Source organism: Eulemur rufifrons, chromosome 15, assembly GCF_041146395.1.
Source record: "Eulemur rufifrons isolate Redbay chromosome 15, OSU_ERuf_1, whole genome shotgun sequence".
Lineage (NCBI taxonomy): Eukaryota > Metazoa > Chordata > Mammalia > Primates > Lemuridae > Eulemur > Eulemur rufifrons.
In genome coordinates, this window is record NC_090997.1 from 100,061,515 (window position 1) to 100,088,709 (window position 27,195).

At 37.3% G+C, this 27,195-nt stretch overlaps 1 protein-coding gene across 2 annotated transcripts in view; it reads left to right on the forward strand.

Moving 5' to 3' along the window:
- Positions 1 to 27,195, forward strand: part of ARID1B (AT-rich interaction domain 1B) — a 399,113-nt gene that overhangs the window by 151,078 nt on the left and 220,840 nt on the right. The window lies entirely within an intron of this gene.

A 27,195-nucleotide genomic window follows, 5' to 3' on the forward strand; every position in this document is an offset into this window, starting at 1 on the left:
CATTTTGAAAATAGAGGATAAAAATGCTTGAACTTGAGCAAGGTAGGAAGTGGGAAGGCATGCCTCTCCCCTTTCAAACAGTCTTCTGCTTAATATTTGTACTGTAAATGAAAATTCAATAAAACCTCAGCAGTTTGGAATTCTTCCAGGGAAAAACAGGCTAAATATAATAGAAAGTTTGAATAAATTAATATTTTAAAAGATCTATAGTTTGCTTTTAAATAATTTGAATGTTTGTGTGCAAAGTGTTTCTAAATTGCTATCTTCAGTCCTGTTAAAATAAATAGAAAATTCCAAATCCATCATAGCTGAGATATTTGCTTAGTGGCTATGTGTTAATTTTAAAAATTAGTTTAATTTTACAAAACATTTTAACTAAGCATGCTCCTCCTCCCCTTGTAAACTTTTTCATGTAATATTCTGTGATTTCCATTTAAAATATGGGGGGAAATGATTTTCAACCCATTTTATAGGACTGTCAATTAGTTCCTAAAAAATTAATGAAGGAGTATGAAGGAGTACTGTAAAAAAAATAGACACTAGACAAAATTAGAGATTAAGAGAGGCTGAAACATAACTGATTTGCAGGATATTGGTTTTGATAATAGAAGGATAACGATGATCTGCAGTTGATAAATGAGGCTCATTAAGTAACGCATGATAAATGCAGATATTCCTGGCTAATAGAAAAGTCAGCCGACAAATTTTGCCCGAACAAATGGAGAACGGGCAGGCTCTGACCGCTTACGGCCCTTCAGATGACCTACCCGAGGTTGTGAGCCCCTGGCTGGCAGCACAAGGGTTGAGGGGCAGGGGGACCCCGAAGGTAAAGGGGGAGGCGAGGAGCAGCGCCCGGAAGCTGCTGCGCTCCTGGGCCCGCTGGCCCGGCTCGGGCAGGGGGCGCTCGGGCAGGGGCGCGGGCAGGGGGCGCTCGGGCAGGGGCGCTCGGGCAGGGGCGCGGGCAGGAGGCGCTCGGGCAGGGGCGCTCGGGCAGGGGCGCGGGCAGGAGGCAGCTCCTTCGGGGCTGCACTTTCAGTTCTCACGGTGCCTCTCGCACCCTGCGCGCTCGTCCGCGCCCCTGGTCGTGGGTCAGCTTCCCTTGGCACGCAGGCCACGAGTGCGTCTCACTTTATGTCGTCTGAGTGGGGTGGGAAATAGCTTTTAATTTACAGATTTTCACTTTGCAGGTAACTCGGAAGGCACACATCTGTTTTATATAACAAGGAATATATAACCAGCAGGAGCTCATAGTAGCATTTGTGGACTGGTTATTTGCTTTTATGTTTCTTTGGGACTGGAAGTAACTATTTTTAATGTTAACTGTCAGTTTAAGAGAGGAAATAAATACATGGAGAACAGGTTCTCCCTGAGCCAGGATTTTCTGTTCTTCCCTCACAATGTAGGATTTTAGAGGTGTCTCTTTTTTTCCTCATCTTTTTCTTTGCCTTCTCTAAATTGTTGTAAAATAACTGAATGGTCTTGTTTTCCTTTGTTTGGGTCAAGAAATTTTAGCTGAAAATTGTTACTGTGTGAAAGAAGATTATTGACTCAACAAGCCTTCAATTTTCCGTGAATAACACTCCCACCCCCTAGCTTCAGGAACATGCCGTGCATGCTTTCTATTTTAAAATACAGACTGTAATTTAAAACAGGCAGTTTGATGCCCCACTGAACTTTGTTTAAGCCTAGAATAAAAGAGGGGAAAAAAGCTTTAAGGCACAAAAAAGTGACTAAGCTTTCTCAACTACTTTTCTTCATAATGTATTCTATTAAAAAAAAAAGAAAGAAAAGCTTTCAGGTACTATTTGTCTCTTTCCACAGGTCCTAAATTTTACCCAATTTTAGATTGTAGTGTGGACACCTTTTCGCTTTACTTCATTATCAGGATATCATTTGAATTTTTTAAGAGCTCAGAGCAGTGTCCGTTTGCTGTGGAGTCTGTGTGCACGCACTGATGCATATTGTACAAATCCAGCGCATGTGAGAGTATTCTAAAATTAAACACATAATTTTTAGCATTTACTTGATAGCTAATTTCCTAGTATTCTTTTGATTTAAGCAGTACCTGATTATTAGACTGGAATGATATAAATATTTAACTGCAATATTACTGTCAGATCAGTATAAAATGGTAATTTTTGAAGGTAGTTTATATCACTTGCCTTTTTTCCTTTTTCATAAAAATGAGAACAAACAACTTACAATGATCAGCATGGAAGCAACAATGGCTTTTTGATAAAAAAGCATATTTTGACCAGGAGACGGGTTCCCAGGAGGGTGCTGGGTGGCAGAAGCTCAGCTGAGCTTCTGGTCCTTAGCCCTTCATGCTACTTGTCAGGGCCTCTGTCTCCTTCCCTGAAAAAGGAGTAAGTCAGGTTTAGGAACCTCACAGTACTTAATCTGCTCTGTAACTTTACATTAAAAGCTATCTTTGCTAGTATATAAGAAAAAGCACCAATAAAAATGGACTCTGCTTTTGGGAAAAATTCAAATGAATGAAGGAAGTGCAGGTACCTTAAAATCCTCAGAAATGACTCAAGTGTTCCTGTCCCTGGCCTCCCTCCTCTTCTTGGATGCTATTTGCTTTTGTAGCAGGAACACTTGAACTTATTTAGGGATTTTGAGTTGCCTAATCAAGTATATAATCTTATCATTCAGGCCACAGGAGGGCCATGGGCCTTCCTGTGGCCTCTACCTTTAACATCTCAGAGATTCCAACCCCCGCCCCCAATGTGATCACTTTGGGAGTCTTGATGTATTTGAGTCTAGGGAAAAGGGGAAATGTTCATGGGAAAGGTTAGGAAATAAATGCATATACCACGTGTCTTTATGACTGCCTGCTACTGTGGGAGGTAGAAAAACAAATAAACAAACAGGAACCTGCAGGACTCTGAAGTCTTTCCTTCAGGGCTAATGCCTTTTCCCGTTGGACCAAAGGGACAGCTTTCTGAACCAAGATGATCATGCGGCAGTTGGTTTTCATTTTGTGGTGGTGGAAGGAAGTTCCTGAGGGTCTATAGCTGAGGTCTCCATTCACTTTTGACACTTTAGGTTTACATCTGTTATACTATAAAATAACTGGATAAACACACTGTGCTTTTTTAAACAGAGATTTACTGTGAATGGAAATATTAGCAGCCCAGGGATATCAAAACCATCGCTTGTCTTTAATGGAGCCCAAGACAGTTTTCGTGGATAATGTTCCCTGCATTTCTGTGTTTTGTGTGTGTTTGTTTTGCCTTTTTTTCCTTTCTTTTGAGACTGTGGAGCTCACTGGTTTTAATTTGGGTAGAGTGATGTATTTCAAGTCTTGTTTTTACTTGTTTTCTTACACCTCTTTCTGTCAGAACACAAAACGGTATGTTGAGGCAGTGGCATAAGCCACGCCTGCTCCACAGGTGAATGTCCTCTGGTAAAGCAGCCAGAATGAGTGAGCCTCAGACCACTGGGTCAGGGACAGTACAGCAATGTCCTGCCCCTGCCATCCAAAGCTTGTTTTCTGACATGGACATGGTGGTTAGGGAATGTATCTGGAGAAAGTTTGGCTTCAGATAATAATAATAGAACACCTCATTTATTGGACACTAGTTTTGAAAATCTTATATTATAAATAAAAATTTAATTAATGAACACGTGAAACTACTAGGAAAAGAAGAATAAATATGCCCAGAGTAGGGGTCTTGGTGAGTATCCTAGGCATAGGTGCATGAACTTTCCGACATCTATTTTACCTGCCCAAAACCAGATCCCACCCCATTCTTCTGTAGTATTTTTGAAAGTCTGGGACTTTGAGTTTACCAAGATAAATGAATCGTAACATGCCTTTTACCTACGCAAAGCCTTTGTTTTCAGCACGCAGTTATGACCACTGGAGACGGGGACAAAGCTGCATGTAGAGCATTGTCTCACTGGTGAGGTCGAAGCCGGCTGTGAAATCGTGGCGGCAGTGAGAATGCAGAGGAAGAACATTGTTGGAATAAAGGGAGAGACAAAGTATAGATGCTTTTGGGTTTTTTTTTTTTTTTTTTTGAGACAGAGTCTCACTCTGTTGCCCAGGCTAGAGTGAGTGCCGTGGCATAAGCCTAGCTCACAGCAACCTCAAACTCCTGAGCTTGAGCGATCCTCCTGTCTCAGCCTCCCGAGTAGCTGGGACTACAGGCATGCACCACCATGCCCGGCTAATTTTTTCTATATATATTTTTAGCTGTCCATATAATTTCTTTCTATTTTTAGTAGAGATGGGGTCTCGCTCTTGCTCAGGCTGGTCTCGAACTCCTGAGCTCAAACGATCCGCCCACCTCGGCCTCCCAGAGCTTTTGGGGTTTTTAATCTAGGTGACCAGGATGTATTGGTGGTGGTGGTGACAAACACAGGGAAATGGTAGTGGAAGAGAGGTGGCTTAAAAAAGGATGCTCCAAGATGTTGATGAGGTTAAAGCAAGTCCTGAATAACTTCACTTGAATTCTGTAAGGTTAAAAGGAAGCAGCTCATCTTTGCTACTAAAGTCTTATTTTTATATAGTTCCTTATACAAGAGGCAAAACTTTGTCATAAATAAGAATTGATGTTGAAAGAATGATAGCATTGGCTATAACTTTATGTTAATTTAAATTCTTGGAGATGAATTGAAGAATATTGTAGCAGAGTGTGTACACTCACTCAACAGTGCCTTTCCTTGGATAGAGACAGGTTATTGTATATTGCTTTGTTTGGTATACTTTTGAATGATTAGACTGTTCTTATACCTGTTTATTTTGGAGGAACATTTCTTGGTTTATTTCACTATAATTTCTCCTTTGAAACCTTTTTTGGTTATAGGTGTGTATGAACCTAATATACAAATTTAATGCCTTTACTTGTTTTTTTTCTTTTTTGAGGGTGTACAGTGTGTGAAAATGGGGGAGTGGTGATTGAGAACCTGGTTTTAACATGCTATTTTTGAAAGGTGTTTTATTTTGTAGAAATGGTTTACCCCTTTGAGCATCAAGAGTTTTTGATACATTTGAATCTCAGCAGAGGAAATGGGGCTTCAGAGAAGTTACCCTGAACTCTGAAGGGGTACTTTTTTTTTTTTTTTTTTTTTTTTTTTTTATCAAGCCTTTCCCTACCTTTTTCTTCATTTTTCCAAAGGACTGTCCTTTCACTCCCTGCACCAAGAGCAAAAGGATAAAGAGCAACACTATTGGCTTAATTTGTGTGTATGTATGTATAAATAAATAAATCCTTTTTTAATAAACTAAAGATGGAACATATTGTAGTAGCCAGGGACAATTAATGAAGCAAGCAAAATTAATATTAACGAGTTCTTAACGTGTGTATTTTTACATGTTTAATTTGATTCCTGTTTGTTTGGTTTTTTTTTTTCCTTCTTCTCTTTTGAGCTATAATTCCCACATGTGAAAATAGAGACTCAAACATGGCAGGAAACTTGTCTGGAAGTTAGACTCAGTGGAGCAGCAGTCCAGCAGTCGCTCTGCAACTGGTTCCATTCGTTACAGCAGCTCCTTGGTGTGCCTGCTCCTGAAGATGGAGTCTTAAACAAAAACAAATGTGTTACAATTTTCCCAAATGCTTTTGCTTTTTGCAGCATTTATGCTTCTCTTTAGCCTGCATACCTAAATGTTGACATCCTCAGTTAAGGCACAAATTCTCACATTATGCAGAAAAATTCAACTACATTTAACAATCATTTATTGATTGCCTCCTATGTCTAAGATTTTATATTAGATATGGTAATAAAAAAAGAAAATAAAAATTTAAATTATTTCACTAGCTTATTAATATTTGTTCTTTCCAATAACACATTCAGGAATAAGAAAAGAAATCAACGACAGAAAATACCTATTTTCAGGAAGCCTGTAATTTAAAATACTTTAACATATTTTCTCATTTTATCTTAAGAGAACAGTCTATATATAGTTGCACAATTCATACTTTCAGCACATGGAATTTCACAGAAGTGTTTTGCCATTTTCTGGAAGCCTTGACTATTTGCAAGTTTAAGAACAGTGATGGCTATATCAAAATTATGGTCACAGCCTTTTATACAGGACATTTAGGCGGCATTTAGTCATGTATTATCAGTACTAGTGGTTCCAGGGGAAGGAGAACGCTACCTCCCCATGTTTTTGTGAACACCTGGTGTGGTAGAATAACGATTATGCTGGCTTTCTGGAGTGACTTCATGACAATTTTATTATTTTCACTACTTTTTTGCTGACTTAATTGGCATTTTTTGTTTTTTATAGGAATGAAAACATCTTCGATATAATTCTGGCCTATTTGGGGGTATCAGATTTTTAAAAGAATATGTAAATATGCAGGTTATGGTTGACATAGGACATTCACATGTACTGTTAACTTAGTTTCAAGGCCTAGATACTACTCCTTTAGCCCTTCGCATTTACATGAGATGTGACATGTATAAAACCTCTTGGGTAGTACTTGCCACATACACAAGTGCTCAGCACAGGTCTGTTTCTTGCCCTTTCTTTGCCCTTCTTCTGTTTTGAAATTATATTTGGCTTCCAGGGCCTGTTAGGGCTGCTAGTCCACTAAATGTCCCAGAGAGTCAGCATTCCTTCCCTATGAATGAGGAGAACTGGAACAGACAGCTGACCCTTGGCTAAAACTTGATCTCCTTAACTCCTAGCCTATTACTTCATTGTTGAACCCCAATACTACAGGCCTCTTTGGCTGCAGAGTATGTTGGTGTAAATACCACCAAGATTCTTCTGCATTTCATTTTGGTATTTTATTCCTCAGTTTTTATTTACAACCTCACAGAAAGACAGGAAGATGCTAAAGCCACATTAATATGCATATTTTTTTTAAAAAATTCCAATATTGTGCTTTTTTTTTTTTTTTCTGTGTTGAACTACCAAAGCCTAAATTATGGGGGAGAATGAAGATAAAGAAGTGAAATCCTCAAGGTTCACTTCATGACTAGTTATGAATAATTACAGGTGTATAGTTTAAACAATTGAAATATAACAATAATTCAAAAATGTGATGTTAGTGACTAGTTTTATAGTCTTCTGCACCCCCAACATTATCACCATTGTTGCACAGATAGCACAATGCTACGGTAATTGGAGTTCACCCTCCCCTTGCTCTTGCCAGCTGTGGTATTGTCAGTGAGTAGCAGGATCACCTAAAAGAAGGCAAAAGCAAAGGCATGGGTGGAAATATACTTAGCTTACAGTGAAATCTGCTGTAGATAAACTCCTTAAATTTCTCAATGAGTTTTTAGACTTCTGAGATATAATGGTTGTCTAGGAGCAACCCAGCTGTGACGGTTAAGTAATTTTTAGTGGAAAACTAAAAGTAGTGAATCAGACGCTATCACTAGGATGTGCTTTTAAGTCAAATACCTAATGTTGATTTTTTATTTAAAATGTTACGTAGGTTGGTGTATGTATATGGGGGAAGGGAGTGGGGGCAGCATGCCTAATGTTTGTATAGGAAATATACCTTTTTGAATTTTGCCTTTTTCCATCCAGTTGATCAGATGACATTAAATGAATATGTTGGTGTGAGTCAGGTGGTATTTTGCAGGAAGTAACACCTTGGAACTTTCCTGTCCTGGTTTTTTAGTGCCTCTCTTTCAGACAGTTTTATTTATTGATGTTTAAACTATACATACAACCCAGTGGCTGCTAGTGAAAAGGTACTTGGGCAAATTATAGAAGAAATGACTATGACTTTACGATTGTAAATAGATTGATACATTTTACTTTTTCCCAACATTTTTATTGACTGTCCTACCATATCCTTTGTATATCATACTCATAATCACCAGCTTTACTTTTGAATTTACCGACAAACCTAATTTCTCATTAAAACAATAAAAATATGTAAAGTATAATATAATTAATTCACCTTTAGCTTCCCTCATGATTTTTTTAATACTGTGGCATTTTAATTTAAAGTATGACCCACATACTCTATACCTGGATCAAAATTTACAAATCAATTTCTCTTTTAAAGTATTTAAAAACAGCTTGAAGTATTCTTCTTTCAATATGTGTCCCTGAAAATTATAAATAAATGGCTTATTTTTAAATACACCAGTGGCCACTTTTAACTGAAAGAGTCCTGGTGTGACAGAACGTTTTCATATCCTATGATGTTTTTATATAGAATTTATAACTCTTGTGCTTCTAAAAAGGATTTGAGCTGACCTACAGTAAAACATTTGTATAAACAAAGACTGCTCCAAGTGGATTACAAATTGTAAAAAAATGTTTGAAAAAGAGAGAAGCAAACAAACCATGATAATGCAGTTACCATGAATAACTATTAAATTTAAGACTACATTCCTGACTACCAAAGTAAAGAGGGAGTATTGAGGTTACATAATTATTAACATAAAGCAAAATACTTTATTTCTTAAAGAGAGGATATCATTTTTATTATTTTGTAAAAGGAAATCTTTTATAAAGGAACACATAAAAATACTCCCATGAAAATAATGAATAATGATCCCAAAATATAGCTTTTTTAAATATAGTGTTAAATTATTTTGTGTTATTTAGGAAGATTATCCATGGTTTAAATTTGACATCTTATAAATGAATGAATGATTGGCTTTTTAAAATAACTTGCTTAAATGCTTAACTGTCAGAATTATAATTCTAGCAATTCTGTTTAAAGAAGGAGCTTATTGAGCCCATTTTTATTTCACAGTAATTTTTAAAAATACGTATTTCATAAGTGTAAAATATATAGCAGGGTGAAAACCCATTTTGTAAGGAAATAGTTGAATTGCGAAGACAGTGTTTTCACAAACTGTTTTTCTCTGTTTTGAGGGTTAGGTGGGTGACATTTTGTAATTTGACATTTTTCTGTTTCATGTTTTTATGGAAGAAGATTAATAATCCTTGGGTTATGTTATTAGGGCTCAAGATTAATTGATGAGACTGGTGATGGTCTAATTTCACAGAGCAAACATTCCACCAAATAGGTGTTACAACTATTCCAAGTTGTATCTGTGGCTAAATTTATGTGCTCTATTTTTCTTGAACTTCTTAACTTGAATACATTATAAAATTTGGAGCTGTGTTCCTTAGGAGAAACATATAAATCGGTAATCCACCCAGCTCCTTCAGTGTCAGTGGGGAGGGATCCTACAACTGGCTTAGTCTCCCCACCTCTGCCCCCCAGGACAAATCATGAGAGGAAGCTCAGACTGGGGTATATTTTGGTTATTGAGAGTAGCTATGGGTGGGTAGGGACCCAGTAGGGAGAAAAGATCTTGACACCAGCTCAGATTTGAATCCACAACTCTCACTTCCTTTGTTAGCCTTCCGGCCATTCATCAGCCTTGGGAGTGGGGGAGCACAGTGGGGGAGCGCGGTTGGGACAGCTGTACTATGTTCCTGTTACTGTAAGGGAACTAGACTTTTTGGAACCCAAAACCTTACAAGAGAATTCAACAAAAAGAGAATTTAGTATTTATTTATTCTTATAAAACAATAACATTATAGTAAAACTACCTCTGTGTATTTTTTGGCCAGACTAATCATTTATAACTTAAACTGCGAGTAAGAGAAAATACTAACAGTTTGATAATTCTTCCCTGTAGAAACTCTTCAAAAAGACTTTAACTCTAACTTTATTCTTTTGTATTTCATTACCACTGGGAAAATTACTTGCTCAGGATTTTGTGGCACGAACCACAGGGCTAGTGCTTTTAAAATCTTCTCAACTGCATAATTGTGAAACAGCCCTGTCTGTGTCAGCTTTATTCACTTATGGCATTTTTTTTTTTAAGGACAGCAAAAACTTGTAAGTTGGCAAATTGTTTTTCAGTGTTCTTCCTTCACAGGGTTTAAAAAATATCTTGAGTATGTTGGGATTAGATTGGGTGGTTAGAAAGAAAAGCTCCAAGAGCTGGGATGGCCGCTTTCCTGTAGCTTCAGTGCACAAATCGATTTTGCTCCCTTAGCCGGCTCCTGGTACTTAAAACGGTTTTTGACAAATGCCGGAGTTTCGCAAATACAGAAGTAGCAGTTATAGAGGTGGTTTTCAAGTCTCTTGGAACATTCATGCAGATCTTCAGTCACTCTTAATTTGAATGGGAAAGGAGATGGTTGAAACTATTTTTATTTTCTCCTGGGAGCAAGAGAAAAGGAAGGTAGAGCTCTGTACTATGTAATTTTACAAAAGAAAAAAAAAATCGGACTCCATTGAGATTCTTTCTTGTTTACTTTTTGTTTTACTCTTGCTGTCTCCTAGTGTGTTTGACTAATGTAAGTCTTCCCCCAGGAATATGAGAATATGTGGTACATTCTGCCTCATAACCTTCCTGGATATTTTTATAATTTATCATCAGCTGACACCGCCTGGGTAGAATATTCTTACCACTCCCTCTGGCTGCTGGAAGTCTGAAATTACATCTTTGTCTTTGAAGTCAGGCATACTGTTAGCGTTGCTATGGTGACAGGGTGGGTAATGGCCTCCGCAGACAGGAGATTGGTATTTAGCGTTTAAACGCTGCTGTACACAAGGCCTTGATTTTTAGAGTGGTTACTGAACTATCCCCTTTTAGTAAATGTTTAAAAATTACATTTTTACATGGTCTTACTAGATTAATAGTCATGGTTTATTTCATTTTAACTGCAAGGATAAAAGCATTATTCCATTAAATGGGTAGCTTTTTTTCTCTTTTGGTTTATGCATTATTAACACAGGCTTTCCTGTTTTGCTTGTAACATTTTATAGGCTTTTTCAAACATGCAGTCAGATTTGCTCTGTTGCGCCTTTATTTTTTGGACTTAACCCATTATCTGCTTGATCTTGCACAATTTCAAAGGAGACAAAGTTATAAGGAACTAAGCTTTAAAAATATTTAAAATGAAGTGGGGTTTTTTTGTTGTTACTATGTATAGGATAATGTTGATTGATTAATCCTTCCCCATGAATTGCAGCAGTAACTTTATATTAAAATGTTTCTTTTGTTTCAAGTTTTTATTTAGCCCTTTCCTGAGCTATAACTTCATGTGAGATATTGAAGGAAAGACAGTTTATGGTTGTGGAGAACTGTGGAACATTTAGAATAGGTTTAGTTGATGTAACTTTAGAAGTAATATTCTCTCATTTATTAAATCTGTATGGGCTAAGACCATTTACTTATATATAGGATTTTCTTTTGATTTGTGATTATTTTGTCATTAGAATAATGGTGTAAACAGTTTATGTATTATATATAGGTTCCTATCTTCCTAATACATAAATTGCTTCTAAGACATCATTTTGAATGCTTCGTAATGTGGAATTTACTACTTCATAAAATATTTTACTTAATGTAGCTTAAATTGTTTGGAAAATTCTTCTTTATATTAACTTGAAAATTTGGGGGGGGGGTCATCTGGGTTCTGGGTTCTACTTTTGCCACATAAGATAAATCTAAATCCCTTTACTGTATGATGGCTGTTCATATATTTGAATATAGTTTTCACTTACTTGGGTTTTAACTAGGCTAACTAGTTCCTTTAATTATTTCCCCATTATGTGGTTTTAAGTCCCCCATCACACTGTTCTTAATTCTTTAATGAACTTCATTTTTGTATAGGCACTCTGATTATGATATCCACAACTAAAGTGAATACTCCAAAGTTACGGGTGGTGTAGAGCCAGCCTGCTACTCCTTTGTTCTGGACCACCATGATGCTATTTATTAAAGTCATCTGAGTCTGCTAGGTTATATACAGCTGCAGCCCACTCTTGCCACTCTGGTGGGAACTGCTTTTAAGGCATCCATCTCATCCATCCAAAAGTTTTCATATTTACCCTTAACTGAATATTGTCTGACTTGTTTGGGCCATTGTTCAAGCTTCATGCTAACATGTATTTGGATTCTGAATCTGGCATCCATTGTATTTAGTATATTCTTAGCTTTGTGTCCTCTGTAAATTTATATCTTATAAGGGCTCTTAATATAAAAAGTTAAATAGGCTACATCTGGAACTTTCTGACATTCTGGTTATTGCCATGCATTCAGGTATAATAAATACAGAGCTGCTGTGTGTTCTAGGCCATATACTACATATTAACCAACAACACTGTCCTAAGAGATGTTGTCAGAGGCTGAGTGGGAATCCAGAACAATTAGGACTGCAGTCCTGTTCTTTATATGTGTTAGTGCAATTTTCAAAATTATTCATTGTGGATTATACATGACTTTTGCAATCAAAGAATATGAACAAAGGCTCTATAATAATTGAAAGTGATACATAATTTGCCATTGAGATAATTTTGTCTTTATCAAGTTTTCTGTGTGAGTGAAGAAAGTCTGCCTTTAAGCTGGTTCATATTGGGCAACCAGTGATGTGCCTCAGCTCTTCCCCTGTATCCAGCAGGAATGGCCAAGATAATCATCAAGATACAGGAGGAGAACCTGTGCCCATCCCCAGAAGTGCCCTAGAAATGGAACCTGCGAGTCATAGGGCCAAGGCAGAACATACTGCCCCCCACCCCTCCATCTTGGAGTCTTGGGAATGAAGCAGTCCCATTTGAGAGGCCTACGAGTTAAGGGAAGAGGACTGTTGTTCCCAGAAGCCCACAATCTGCCTATTAGGATGGCTGGTGGAGCAGCGTTTCCTCTGCTTCTTCCCTATGTCCCGGTGTTCATCTGTGCATCTGACGAGTATCACCAGCGGCACTGATAGCCGCCCAGGACTAAGGGGTACTGGATATTAGGTCAGATAAAACCAGCCTAGTCTTTCTATGGATCTAAACCTTGGGAAGGATGTACACTGGGGTCTTACAGTACCTTGCCAGCCACTGCCTCCGGGGTGGTGGGTGGGGCTGCGGCAAGTGGCCACTCAGAAAAGACATTCTATTTTGAATGGGTCCCAGATCCTTTCGTGTATTCTTGGAGGCTTGGCATACAATTTCTGCTTGGACTTGTAATAAGCCATCTATCCCCTTCTCACCCCCGCCCCTTCTCCGAGAAGCCAGGCTTGAGTGAGTTCTGTAGATAGGCACCTGGGAGACAGAGCACTTACAAATTAAAATGTGATGCTAAATTTTATAGATTGGAAACAAAATTGCTTCAGACCAGTGTGGGTTCATGGAGTAGCAGGTAGGAAACAATCCTCTAGCGGTGGTCCCTAGGGATGGTGATCCTTTCCATGGTCATTCAGTGGGCCCTGCACTGCTGGTGACCGGGGAAGCTTCTCTAATTGGCCAGCAGTTTTGGCTTGAGTTTGGGGTGAGGGATAGACAGGTTCTCACTCTGCTGAAATCATAATGAGATTTCCATTATGTGTATTTTGCACCTCCCCCCAAAAAGAAAAAATACATGAATGAATTTTGATTAATGAATATTGCCATGTTTGTAGCATTCTTAGTAGAAAGTATGTTACAGGGACTTTTGAATATCTTAGATCAGCACTGTCCTGTAGAACTTTATGCAATAATGAAATATTGCCTATCTTTGCTGGTCAATATGTTAGCCCCTTGCCATGTGTTTTATAGTACTTGAAAAATGGCTAGTGGGAAGAATTGAATTTTAAATTTAAATAGCTGCATTTGGCTAGTGGCTACCATATTAGTGCAGTTCCAGATTGTGGATCCTATATAGTCAAGATCTTATTTCAACCTGGATTTTGGTGAAAATAACAATGTGTTTGCATTAAGGCTTTCAAATTCTTGGCATATAAGTAATTGATTTGCAATGCATTCTGAACTAGCGTTTAAACTTACTTAGCTCACTTACAGAAGAGCACAGGAGATTGAAGGAACAAATGTGTAACAGTTTAGATGTAGAGTTTATCTGTTGCAGGGTTTGCCATGTAGGCCGGAAACCAAGATTCTAAGAGTAAGAATAATTGCACACTCAGTGAACGGGTGCTGTGTACTTGAGTACTGTTTTACAAGTTGGAAAGCCACAGTGCTTACGTGTCTTTCTCCTTTCCTATTTATCTGAGTTTCAGTTATCTGTATTTATTGGAAATTGTTATTACAGAGGCGAATACCTTAAGGATCTCTTCTGGGTGTCCCCACCTCCCTCCCACATGCACACCGGTACCAGGGTCAGGCAGTGGTGAGACCTGGAGAGAGCAGATGAGCCCGGTGGAGTCTCAGGGTTAAGAAGCTGGGCTGTGGAGCGTGGAGTGTGAGTGCTCTTAACGCCTGACTCCTGGCATCTTTCTCATAACTTAGGTGCCACCTCAGAAATAAGTTAGGGTTGATTTGGAGCCTGTGGTTTTGTAAATAATGTCCTTTGAATGTACACTGATAGTCTCTATTGACATTTAAGATATGTTTCTTTCTGTTTAATTGCAAAGGGCATGAAGAGATCTTTTCTCCCATGAGCCTCAGATGATTTCATATATAGAGTGTGGGAATAGGTGGTAATTTCAGGCCAGCAAAAGGATTTTCATGACTCTGACTTTTTGGGGATGATTTCCTCATTTGCCAGATGAGAAGGGGTTCTGCTGATGGAGAAGATGATGCCAGTGAGACCCAGGTGTTGAATCCGTCTTGCTGCCCCTCCCAAGTCCCCTGAACAGCCGGAGTTCTGTATTCCGTGGGGGAATTTGTATGTGGTGCCGCCTTCCCCCTTATATTAAACTTAAGATCAGCCACTTCATTCACTTTTTTAGGGCTGTGCATGTTTAGAATTTTCGTAAGAACTATATTTTACATTCAAAATAATGTAGTCGGGTAGTTTGAATGATGTGTTCCAGGATTTCTGATTCTGTTGTCACCTGCCTTCAAGACTCAAGTGTGGCTTGGTGTCCACATTCATCTCACCACACACTATAGTTTACCCTTCACAGTGCAGTCTCCGTGCTCTGAATCTGTTTCCTGGTATCAAAAGGTTAAAGACTGACTTGTTTTTCTCATAGTCACTATTCCACACCTGGGAACATCTTTTTCATTTTTAAAATGTTTAACTCTTCCTCCTCCCCCTCTTTAGAGAAAAGGAAAAACACTAGGAATAATACTAATTTCTGAGTATTTGTTTGATTCTGTGGCATACTGTGCACTTCAGCCTCCAAAGTAGTTGGATGGGTTATTATTGCTAGTTGCTCTTACTCATTCAGTCTATAAACCTAATTCATTTTATTTGTGATGGGAGAAGGAGAATTTATAAATTCATTTTGCTAAGCAATTCTTGAGCCTTTGTAGTGTGCTATTATGATGGATACATTCCTACTTTGAAGAAATACAGAGTCCCTGAGACTGTGAAGCACCTTTCAGCAAATATATTTTTTTGCAGTATACATTTACCCATTTTGTTGAAGGATATTTAAATGTTCTCCAAATGTCTTAAGTATTTCTTTTGAATAATCATCATTTTTAATTACAGTCAGGATTTCTCTTTCCTCTTTTGTGAAATAGTAGTCTTCCCCTTCCTTTTTTGGTAAAGTCAGTAAGCTGGATAATTTCTGCCTTTTTTTTTTTTAAGCCCTATTAAAACCAAGGAGTGATTGTAGTCCAGTTAATGAAGCAAAGGAAAAAAGATGATGAGGCCAGGAATGATAGGGAGTTAGTTCACTAATGAAGCAAAGTACTTTTAAGGGTAAGGAAAAATAAAGAAGCTCCCTTTCCTTTTCTTCCAGCCTGGTCGTTACCTAGGATTTTCAGTTAAGTAAATTATTAACTACTTACATGTGCCTCAACCTAAACACAAAACCCCAAAGACTGTTTAATGATCATACTTTTGTTAATAAGATTATGGGAAGGTTATTAAATGAGTCTGTGTGACTTGCCTAGAAAAGATGCAATGCAAAATGCAATGTTTTCCTCTTATTAGTAAGCATACTTGGCTTGTGTTCTTTCTTAATGGTTGGCTAGAATGTCATTCTGCCTTTTAGTCTATGTCTGTGAAGGGCGAAAATGAGAAAATGACCATTACAGTCCTCGGTATCCTCAGGGAATTGATTCTAGAACCCCCGTGGATAACAAAATCTGCAGATGCCCAAGTCTCTTATATAAAATGGGGATGTAGTTGTATATAAGCTGCCGTGCTTCTGCATATATTAAATCATCTCTAGGTTACCAATAATACCTAACACAATGTAAATGGTATGAAAATAGTTGTTATACTGTATTATTTTAAAATTTGTGTTTTTTATTTATTTTTTCCAAATATTTCCCATTTGGTGTTGGTTGCATTTGCAGATGCGGAACCCACGGATATGATGGGCTGACTACTTCATTCTGATGCAAAAGTCTTGCTTACTTTGAGTTTGTTGTTATTGTTTGTAGGATTTTGTTCTAAAAATCTCTTAAAAGGGTGGATGTGGTCTTCTTATTAAAATATTTTCAGTAAAATGTTAGCAGTTTACTGACAATTTTATGAGAAATCTTTAGAAAGTATAACAGTGGTAGAGTTGTGTCCATTTGAGTCAGAGTCCTTCTTCTTAAACATATGATCAGTTCCTAAAATGCAGATCCTTTCCCACCTCTGCCCGGTATATAAATAGAACTTCCTCGCCCTCCCTGCCTGCCCTGCTTCAGTCCATCATGGGCGGTGGGAGGTCTGCACACCACGCCTCTTCTCTGGTCTGCTCTGTGGCTATGTGGTTTCCTGGTGACGTTTTTATTCAGAATTGTCTGAAGATTGTCCACTTCTTGATTTAACCTAGAACATTATGTTTATTCTAAACTACTGCTGTGATTTTTTAAAAGCAATTTACCTTTATAATCCTTAAATTTCTTTGCTTAAAAACAAAACAGAAATTTCTGGATTTTGATGGGGAAATTGGGCTGTGTATGTACGTGTGTGATGGGGCATCTGTTTGTGCGACAGATGTCCTTTAGTACATTCCCTTCGGCATTGATACGACAGAATTACTGTTCTTAAAATAATTTATCCTAATTTATAGTAAAATAAAAGTATATTTTCATTTGGTAATTATTTCAGTTCAACCAGCAAGAAATAACGTGCATAACTTTGCTTTTGACAAAGTATTGCCCTTAAAAGTACTATTTGTGTGTGTGAGCAGATGTGTTTAGTTTGTATGGGTTTGGGTGTGCATGCCTTTGAGTCAGTTTTCATAGTGCAGCTATTTGCTAAAGACTTAAACATTTAAGGAACAATTTCACTACTGGCCTTTGCATTTCATTTTTATGTAATTAAAGGGCAGTTGTCAAATCAGGGAGAACCCTAAACTATTCTCTGGAAAAAATGAAACAACTGCTAAACTAACATAGGATTTGGAGTCAGAAAAGTCACAGGGTTTTAGAATTACAGGCACACAGCACTTTCCTATATTTTTTAAGGCGTGAGTTAAAAGAGATGATTTTGTTAAGTAAAGAAGCAGAATTATTCCCTGAACATTTTATTAAATACAGTGCCAGGAAATCTACAGACTAGAGCTCACCATATTTTCCTGTCTAGTTAAGGATGCCATTTAAAAAAAAATTGCAATTGACCTACTGTTCTGATTTCTTAAGAAAGAAAAAAATCATTGTAAAATAGAACAGTAATTCTAAATTTGAAGATGTATGTGTTTTCATACAAAAGAAAAGAAACCACTTTCCTAGAAAACAAAAGAAACAAATTCCAAACCTTACACCCTCAGAGGCTTTTGCAGAGACATATACTGCTTACTCCAGTAAGAAAGTTACAGCTCAGAGGGGATGGGTGAACTCATTCCTAACTGGCACGATGTACACTGTCTGGGAGGTGGGCACACTTAGAACTTTGACTCAAGTGGTGCAAAAGCAATACATGGAACCAAAACATTTGTACCCTGTAATATTCTGAAAATTAAAAAAAAACAAAAACCTCTAGTGCCTATACATTATTAAATCCAAAGAACTCTGAGAGATTTCCCCCCTTTTTTTACAAAACTGCTGGACTATTGTTAACATAGTATTAAATTAATAAGTAGTGACTCAGAGGCCAAAAAAAAAAAAGTTACAACTCAATGTACTTAAACATTAATAATGTGCATACTCTGTGGCCGAGTGTCTGGTATAGTGGAGCTATTTAATAGAAAACAAGTACTGAAACAGCTTTCTGTTAGTTTTCAGGACTTTGTGCACATTTCTCAAGCCACATTTTGAAAATGTGATACTACTCTACACAACTTGAGGTGTGTTATTTTGGAGAGTAAAATGAAAGAAAGAACCAGTAAAGCTGTTTGTGAGGTGGTGAAATGCTGACTTTGTCCCGCACAGTGCTGTCGTGATGCCCTGGGCACAGCCTCAGGTCCCGCACGCAGCTCCTGCAAGCTGGCACCCGGCACGTGTGGAGTCCCCGAGCGCCCTTGTCCTCTTCTGGATCACGCTATGGGAGCGTCACAGGGATTGTTCAGTGAGCACGTGCGCCTGGCCCTTCACCTGATCTTGGTCCCTGTCTCCACTCCAGTGGCCTCTTACTGACCAGTAGTGCTACTAGGAATATTTCAAGATGAGGCCAGTAGGGCAAGACTGTTGTATGTGTGGCTCTTGTCTCCTGCTGAATGTGATATTGGTACAGAGGAAGGATGTGCTGGTTGTTTCTTGAAGTAGAAATGGGACACAGAGCTGGGAATGGCACTTACCTGATCTTATTTATTATTGACGTTTTGTTTACTGAGGAATATATTTTCTAAAAGAAAATTCATATTTTGTGTATTCCAAAATGGAGTAAGAAACATCATGTTGGGTGGGGAGCAGCCTGCCAATTCTAATTTCTTATAGGTCATCTCCACTGTACCACGGACTCTATTTTAATAGAAAGAATGGACTGATTTATATTATAGAATAATTTTATATATACATGTCTAACCTCAAAAAAGATCATTTTGTTTTTGAAGTTTTTATTCTGTTTTCATAATAAAACACTGTGGCCCCAAGGTAAAAATTTTTTTTCTAGTGTGGCAGTCAGTGTGTTAAATGACTGCACAACATCCATATGGCATAAGCCTGTTTAAGAAAATATTAAACCTAAATAGACTATATAATTAAGCATTGCATTTTTTTAGTTGTCTTTTTTTGTTGTACTGGTCTTTTGTGTTCAAAAAGATACTTAGACATTTAAAAAATTCTGAATAGTATTTACTAAAGTGATCAAATGCTACTTTAAAAGAAATCAGTACCGTAGAAGAGTTTGTTGGTTTGTTTTATAAACAAATAATCTCCTTAAAACAAAATAAACTTTTCCTCTCAGTATATTTATTTGAAATTCTTCTTGTTTACAGAAATTGTATAACATTTATGTTGCAAGACAGAAATTTTTAATGTGCTTATGAGGTAGCCGTCTGACCGGGAGGACGTGTAATAATCTCTAATGTGAGCTGTGGGTGGATCCTGGGAAGTTTTCTCTTCCCTTTTTCTTTAGTATGAATGTGTGTTTGCTGATTATGGAAGAAGCTCATGAGTAGCACTTGGAGGAGATTCTTCTACACCACCCTTTTGTTTCAGTTTTGGAATCTGCCACTCATGCAAGCAGTCGCAAGGATTCTGTTCCTTATCTTGCAGTTGGAGTATTGTCCCCAGCCTCCCCGAAGCCTGCCTCTGTCACAGACTCAGCTGCATTCCTAGTTAACTCATCTTGTGACCTTTGGCTTGTCAAGACTGGGAGCTGTCACAACTCCCTGTGACATCAGTAGTATGTGACTGGAATGGGTATGCCTCATATGCTGAATCAGCTTTTTTCCATTCCCTTCAACATTAGCAAAGCAGGTGCTAAGTCTCATTTTGAGAATTTATTGTTATCTCTTGGTGACACTTTAGAGACCACTCTGCTTATTGGACTAATAGCCAAATGGAAGCTAATAGTCTGTTTTTGGCTTGGAAGACTCAAATCCTGCTAATTTCTTTTCCTGACCAAAAAAAAAATCTCTTCATGCTTATATACTGAGACTAGAGACAGGCTAATTTGATATTCTCTGTAGAGAAAATTAGGATAGGATTATTTGAGAGATTTGTGGTTTTAAATTCTTTTGTGATAGCATAATTTGTGTGTATACTCAGGCCATAGAATGTGTGTCTATGTGTATAAAAATGGAAAGTTTGGAATTATTCATTTTACAAAAAAAGAATATACATTTTTAAACCATCATGCCTTTTTTGACAGCTTAACGTTAGTTTTAAGTATGGATTCTCTTGTTTGAAAAGGTTTATTTTTCAGAAATATTTTGGAAAGGTTTACTCAGATTGTATGTAGGTCTTATATATGTGATTTGTGAAGGTTTTGTTTTGGATATTTGGGGATAATCGTCCCTTAGTTCTTTTCTATTTTAGCTTGTAGTAAATATATAAACAATCCAAGTAGATGAGGTGCTAAATAAATTGTAATAAGCACCAGAGGACATAAGAATGTGTTAATCTCAATGCTGCATGATGATTTTTGTGTTGTGAAAGGTTAGCTTTTCAATTGCAAGACTTAATTACTTTTCAGATGAATATTTCATAACAGTTATTTTTTCATTGAATATACAGACAAATATGTATATTCAACATGGTAAACATTGGTTATCAGTAGTTTGGAATTTGGTTATTTCTTCTGCCTTTTCTTTTGCATTAAGCATCTGGGTTGAAGAGTTTCTTATTTTTAAAATATATTTTTTTAAAGGTTCAAAGTAATAACAATTCTGCAATGCTTTCCCTGCCATTACTCTGTCGATTGTCATCTGGAGTGTGGGTGCACAGTTTTTTTTATTTTCTAAGTTTTATCTAGGCTTGCTCGGAGTTTGCCACGCTTCACAGAGTCACCTCTCTTCCTGCAGATGCACCTGTTTTGAAGCAGCTATCTTTCTCGCTCAGTCTCCCTCCACGTTATCTTCACAGACTGGAGAGTGGGTGCCATTTAAGAAAAATTACTGTTGATTATTCCATGACTGCTCTGCCCAGTTTAGCTGGGGTTAATGGAATAAGCTAAATCTGCACTTCAGTTCACAAATGTGTATTAGTAGTTACAGAGGACATAGATTAAACTATGTTAAATTTAAAATAAAAACGTAGTGGTTTCAATTTAGGGAAAAAGTTATTGTAATACAAATATGGATAACCTTTAGTAGTCCTTTTCTAGCTCTTTTATATTAAATTCAATTTTGAAATTTTGGAATCCAGTGTGTAATTGTAGTTTGCTAATTATTGGGGGGGAACAATAAAAATTCCTGTTGTTAGCTTGATTATCCAAAAATCATATTTAAATGCACATTTGCAATTTATTGCAGATAATGAAAAAAATTCATTGATCTTTGCTAAGTTCTGAGAATTTTCAGATTAGACTTTTAAAATTTTGTGTTTAAGATGTAGGCAGTGTATACTTGTTTTAATTACTAGGATGTATTCTTTGTATATTTATATGCTTTGCTTTTGTTTTATGTTCTGTTGTTGAAGTACCAGCAGAACCAGATGAAATCTCTGAGTGGACCTTTGTTCAGGGACCACAACTTCTCATAGTATCTCTAAGATATTTAGGATGTACTGTCTGTTCTCTTTCTTGTAAATGGGGATAGTCTTAGTCTGTATGTACTGCTCTTTTATTATTCAACAAGATAATCCCATAGCCAGATAAATTGTAATTAACCATTTCTTGCTTAACTTGAAATTTACATTAAGATTTTAGAGTAGGCAGATAATAATTTAATGGTATATTGCTGTCCTCAGTATACAAAGATTTAAGAAGGCATACTTTAAAATTGTGTTTATTTTCTTATTCTGGAAGTATAAATGCTTAGAACTCAGGATTTCAGTTTGGAGGAAAAGTTACTACAACACAAACATAGATAACTTGTAATAGCTTCTTTTTCTGGATCCTTTAGTAACTTTCCTTTTTCTCTTTCTTAGCTTGTTGTTAATGTGATAACATTGTCTTACTTTTTAATTGACTTGATTAGAAAATACCGGAAGTATATAAACCTGGTCTTTTGGGTGACTTTGAAGGGGACATAGTATTCTTACTCTTTCAAAATCTACCTTATATTTGAACATGGGAGATAGATATGTGTTACTTGATACAAATTAATTTTATACACACACAAGTAAATGTCCACACACATACACATATCCACACACGTTCTTTTTAGATAAGAATATTTGGCAGTATTAAGACACAAATCACCATAGGAAATAGCATTAAATAGGTATGAAAAAGTCATGAAGATAAATTAGCTGTCATCTATCAAGATAATGAATAATTTGGAAATGGGTTTTTTTTCTCATGATGCTTCCCTCTTTTGACTGATTTTCACTGCTCTGTGAATGATGAGTAAGAAAAGGAGGGAGATGTGTGTGTAGTTGTGCATTTGGTATATAAGATTTGCTTCAATGCTTTAAAAATATAGTAATTATATAATCCATTTGAAATAAAAATATCCAATCTGCTGTTATAGGTTAAATCATGTGTCATATTTGTCATTATTATCATAATGAAAATTTAAGTTTTAGACTTTCCTGAATGTATTAAAAATTGTTTGAATTGATCAGTGATTTGAAACTATCCTTTTTTATAACATAGACTTATAATTGTATTTGAACCGTAGATACTATATGAACTTCCTTTTTGGGGGTTCTGTCTATGTTGAAAGTGGAGATAAGATTCACAAGGAAGTTTGATTCGTCCAATAGGGAGCTTGGTTTAAAATTTTATCTTTCTTTCAGCTAAGTAAGTTTTTGCAGTCAGTGTATGCAAAGTTCAGATTTGTGTAGATTTTAGGGGTACTGAATTTATTTCTTGTTCCTTATGTTCCAGGAAGGGACTATCCTTTTTTCCTTTTATGTTACCAGTGACCTTTCCCAGTCCCTTTCTCCCAGTCTCTGCCTGTAGGGAGGCTGGTGTGTCGTGGTGCACCTGTAGCTGGTCCTGTGGGTCCTCTCACCTTCCTCATAGCCAGTGCTGTCTTGGACACCCATAAGCACCTCATCTGGATGGCTGCATATCACCTGGGAAATGATTATTTGAAACCATTGTTTGGTAATGCTGCTTGGTAGTCACTACTTACATTTTAGTACTATTGTAAGTTGATACAAATATTTGAATATTTTGTTTATTTTGCCATTATTTTTAAAAAAAGGAGAAATGGGAAATTGAGGGTAACAATATTAGTTAAGAGAAATCTATGTCTGAAAAATGTAAAGATGTGAAACATTTGGGTAAGATGAATGTAGGAAATCGTTTGTCTTAATTGACTACTCATTGCCCCTTAGCAAGAAAGTAATTATGTTTTAGAAGGCAAAATGTAAAATAAGCATTTGTTTTTCTTCTTCATCATTCTCATCCTCTCTATCATTATTCTCTACGGTGGTAGAACCCACCTCACTCCCACTGTGTTTAGCTTTTGCTCTTTGGTTTTGTACTAGTTTTTACAAATACCCTTTGTGAATCTAGGAGGACTACCTCGAATCTCAACATTCTTTCACCTCCAGTGGTGATAAGAATGTAGTCTGGTGGGGTTAATTGTGTCTGGGTTTGAATCCTCACACCACCAGAAATAGCTCTGTGACCTAAGCAATTTATTTGACTTTGCATTTCACCTGTTTGTTTTGTGGAAATTGGGAGGAAAGTTTCCCTTCTCACAGGGTTGCCGTCAGGATTACTTAAGACCTTGCATGTACAGTGCCTCTGTAAGTGGTGGGTCCTTTTTGTGAATGGTTACTCTGGCTTGAGGTTCTGTGCTGGCTGCTTGGAGTGAAGGATCCCCTGAGAGCTGATGTCCTCTTGTGAGTGGACCTCGGACAGGTGGAGAGGTGGGCTCAAGGGAGGAACTCAGTGTGCAGCTGGGTGACTTTTGTCCCACAGGGATACTGTTAGAAAGAGTAGTTCTTTTCTGGTAAGATTGGTTCTGCTTATTCGTTGAAATTTTTCATAGGCTGAGGATTCAACTTTAATTTAGTATATTTCTAGAAAAAGCATTCCAGGTTCCAAACAATGTGACTTAGATAAATTTAAGTAGTATAGCTTGTAAATTGTTGCAAGAATGGACACTTGAGTAAAAATGTACCCTGTTTCTCATATCTCAGTGTATTTATTTGTGTTTTTGTGTGTATCAACAAAATTATCCAGAAAATACTCCATATGAATGCAAATCTCTATTCAGAGTCAGTCTTTAGGCTAAAATTGTATCCTTTTTCAGCCTAGTGGTGGGTGGTGGTTGTTACCTTTCCCACCATGTTGGTTCTCCCTTTGGGTGCTGGTGTCTGTTTTAAGGGAACCAGCTGGAGAGAGGAGTGTAGTCTGGGTTCAGAACACACAGCAGAGCTATTTAAGCTGCTGAACTCATGTGGTCAGAATGGTGAGCCAGAGTTTTTTACATTTATTGAAAAGGGATGTTAGGACAAAATTTAGAGCCTCATAATAATACAACACTTGCTTTACACATAATACCTGTAGTTACCCAAAAGCCAAATTGATTAACCACATTCAGCCTTATTCCAATGGCACTAGTTTATAAATATTAATCTGTAACTATGGATGTTTGACTTAATGTATTTGAGTTTTGTGTGGCCAGGGAATGTGGACTCTGGAACATATATTAAAATAGAAGTTTAAAATCATACTACAATATTATATCCTGATTTTCTAAAGAAAAGATATTGTCTAGTAACTTAGAAAGCCTAATAATTTCAATTTGTTTTCTTCTGTCTTATTTATTTTTTATTCTAATGACTTTTTGCATTGTCTAGTGTCAGACAAACCAATTCTAGGCTAAAGCAATTCAGACTTGTAAAGAAAATTAATGTTTACCGTTTCAGTATCAATTAGTGAACTATAAAATTTAGAATTTTATATTTAATCATTAAAAGAAAAGCTTTGAATTTTTAGATCAAAAAATTACTTTTTTGATTTTTGTCTTTTTAAAAAAGGTTAGCATTTCAGTCTCTTCTGTCAAACTTGAAATGTACTTTAATTAAACAATATTGATCAGTTGAGTCTGCCATGATGTTTTAAATTTTGGAATATTAAAAACAATTTGTTCTAAACTATTTTAGTCCTATTTCATTAATACTGCCAAATTTTTGTGATTAGTAAACAACACTGAAAAAAGTTATCCTTTTAGGTTATAGAACAACTGTATGTAGCTAATGGTAAAAAATTCTTCAGTGTCCAACATTCCTCCTGTAATGAGGTCTCTCTCTCTTACCGCCTCTCTGCGCTCACTGCTATGATAGGACGTTTGGGGGCCTTGTGCCATCTGGATTACAGCAGCTGATGTTTGTGGCTGGAGAGTGTGCTGCTCGTCGTATGCTGGGCCTGGTTCTCTCTCAGGCTGGCTTTGCCCATCCTGGATCTCTAGTGGAGAAATATAATTTTGTTCCAGTTTATACTTTGTGTCAAAGGGAAGATCTCCAATCCTTCTTTGGGTCCTGATTTTTCTCTCTGCTGCTGCTTCCTTAGCCAGTAGAGTGCTGATGCCAGTACATGCAAATGTCAGTTTGCTGCTGCATCCTCATCCATCTTGAAATTCACTGTTCATGAAAATTTTGGAAAATTCTTTATAATTAAAAGTAATTATCAGGGAATAAGAACTGAAATATTATTGGAGGTCTGGGGGCTTTGGATTCTAACAGACTTGAGTTCATACATTCCTGAGCCTCCTGTCATTATTGATGGATAGATTACATGAGCAAACTAGGCAAAGAGCTTAGCATAGTGTCTTCCTATCGTAGGACTTAATTTATTTTCATGTTATTTAGCCTCAAGTTCTCTATCTTTAAAATGAGCATAATAACATGTAGCATAATGTAATGTAGAGTTGTTGAAAAAACTGTGTGTATATTCAGAGAAAATATCTGAACCAAATATATCAGACAGTAAACGTGAGATGAGCTTGAGACTGTTAAGTTTTCTATTGCTATGTAACAGATTACCACTAATTTGGAGGCTTAAAACAACACCCCTTTATTATTTCATAGTTTTCATGGGTCAGAAATCTGGGCAGGCACAGCCGAGTCCTCTGCTCAGGATCTCCTAAGGCTGACATCAGGGTGTCAGCCAGGGCTGTCATCACAGTTGAGGTTTGGGTCCTCTCCCAAGCTTATGTGGTTGTTGGCATGATTCATTTTCTTGCAGGTGTAGAGCTCATAGCCGCTTGCCTCCTCCAGCCAGAGAGAGTCTCTCTGATCATCTTTAAAGAGCTCTCCTGATTAAGTCAGGCCTACCCACTAAAATTTCCCTTTTGATTAACTCAGCGTCAACTGATTAGAGACCTTAATTACATCTGCAAAGCCCCTCAACCTTTGCCCTATTATGTAACTTATTCACAGGTGTAATATCCCAACATATTCATGGGTCCTGCCTGCACTCAAGCAGAAGGGAATACGCTGGGCGGTTTGCACCAGGAGCCAGGGATCTTGGGTGCCGTCTTAGGATTCTGCCTACCGCAGAGTGGGCATGCATTAGGAAGGACTTACATTCCTTAGTTCATATAGTTCTGTATTTAAAACAAATTTCAAATAGTACATAAAAAGTTAAAATAATTATTTTTATTTACTTCATGTGAGTTCCCTCAGAATTCTTAACTGAAAATCATAAGCTAATTCCAGAAGGAATTTTAGCTAACATGTATTTAGTCAGCAATAGCAATTTTCAAACATTTAATGTCAGGAAGTAACAATTGGAAATAAGAAAGTAAATGATCTAGGCTAGTGACTTTATGTTGTAGCTGGGGGGTCGGGGCTGGGGCCAACCAAAGGCCCAAGGGAGTCCAGGGGCTTGCTCAGTGTCACAGCCCAGTGATAAGGGCTGGCCATGAGCTGCCCATTTCACCTCTTAAGCTGGTGCCCACAGCCTTTTCCCTTATGAGTATAAAATTGTGCAGATCTACTTTATTAACAATACTTATTTTATTTTTTTACTTTTTTTTTTTTGAGACAGAGTCTTGCTTTGTTGTCCGGGTTTAGAGTGAGTGCCGTGGCATCAGCCTAGCTCACAGCAACCTCAAACTCCTGGGCTTAAGCGATCCTCCTGCCTCAGCCTCCCGGGTAGCTGGGACTACGGGCATGCACCACCATGCCCGGCTAATTTTTTCTGTATATATGTTTAGTTGGCCAGATAATTTCTTTCTATTTTTAGTAGAGACGGGGTCTTGCTCTTGCTCAGGCTGGTCTCGAACTCCTGACCTCGAGCGATCCACCCGCCTCGGCCTCCCAGAGTGCTAGGATTACTAATACTTACTGGCCCAAGAATATTTATTTTAATGGAATCATGTCAACTTGATGAAGGACTTTTCCTTAGTTACCAGTAGAAGATTAATATTTTTAGTAAGCATGTGAAATCAGAACTGTAAGCATGTGATATCTC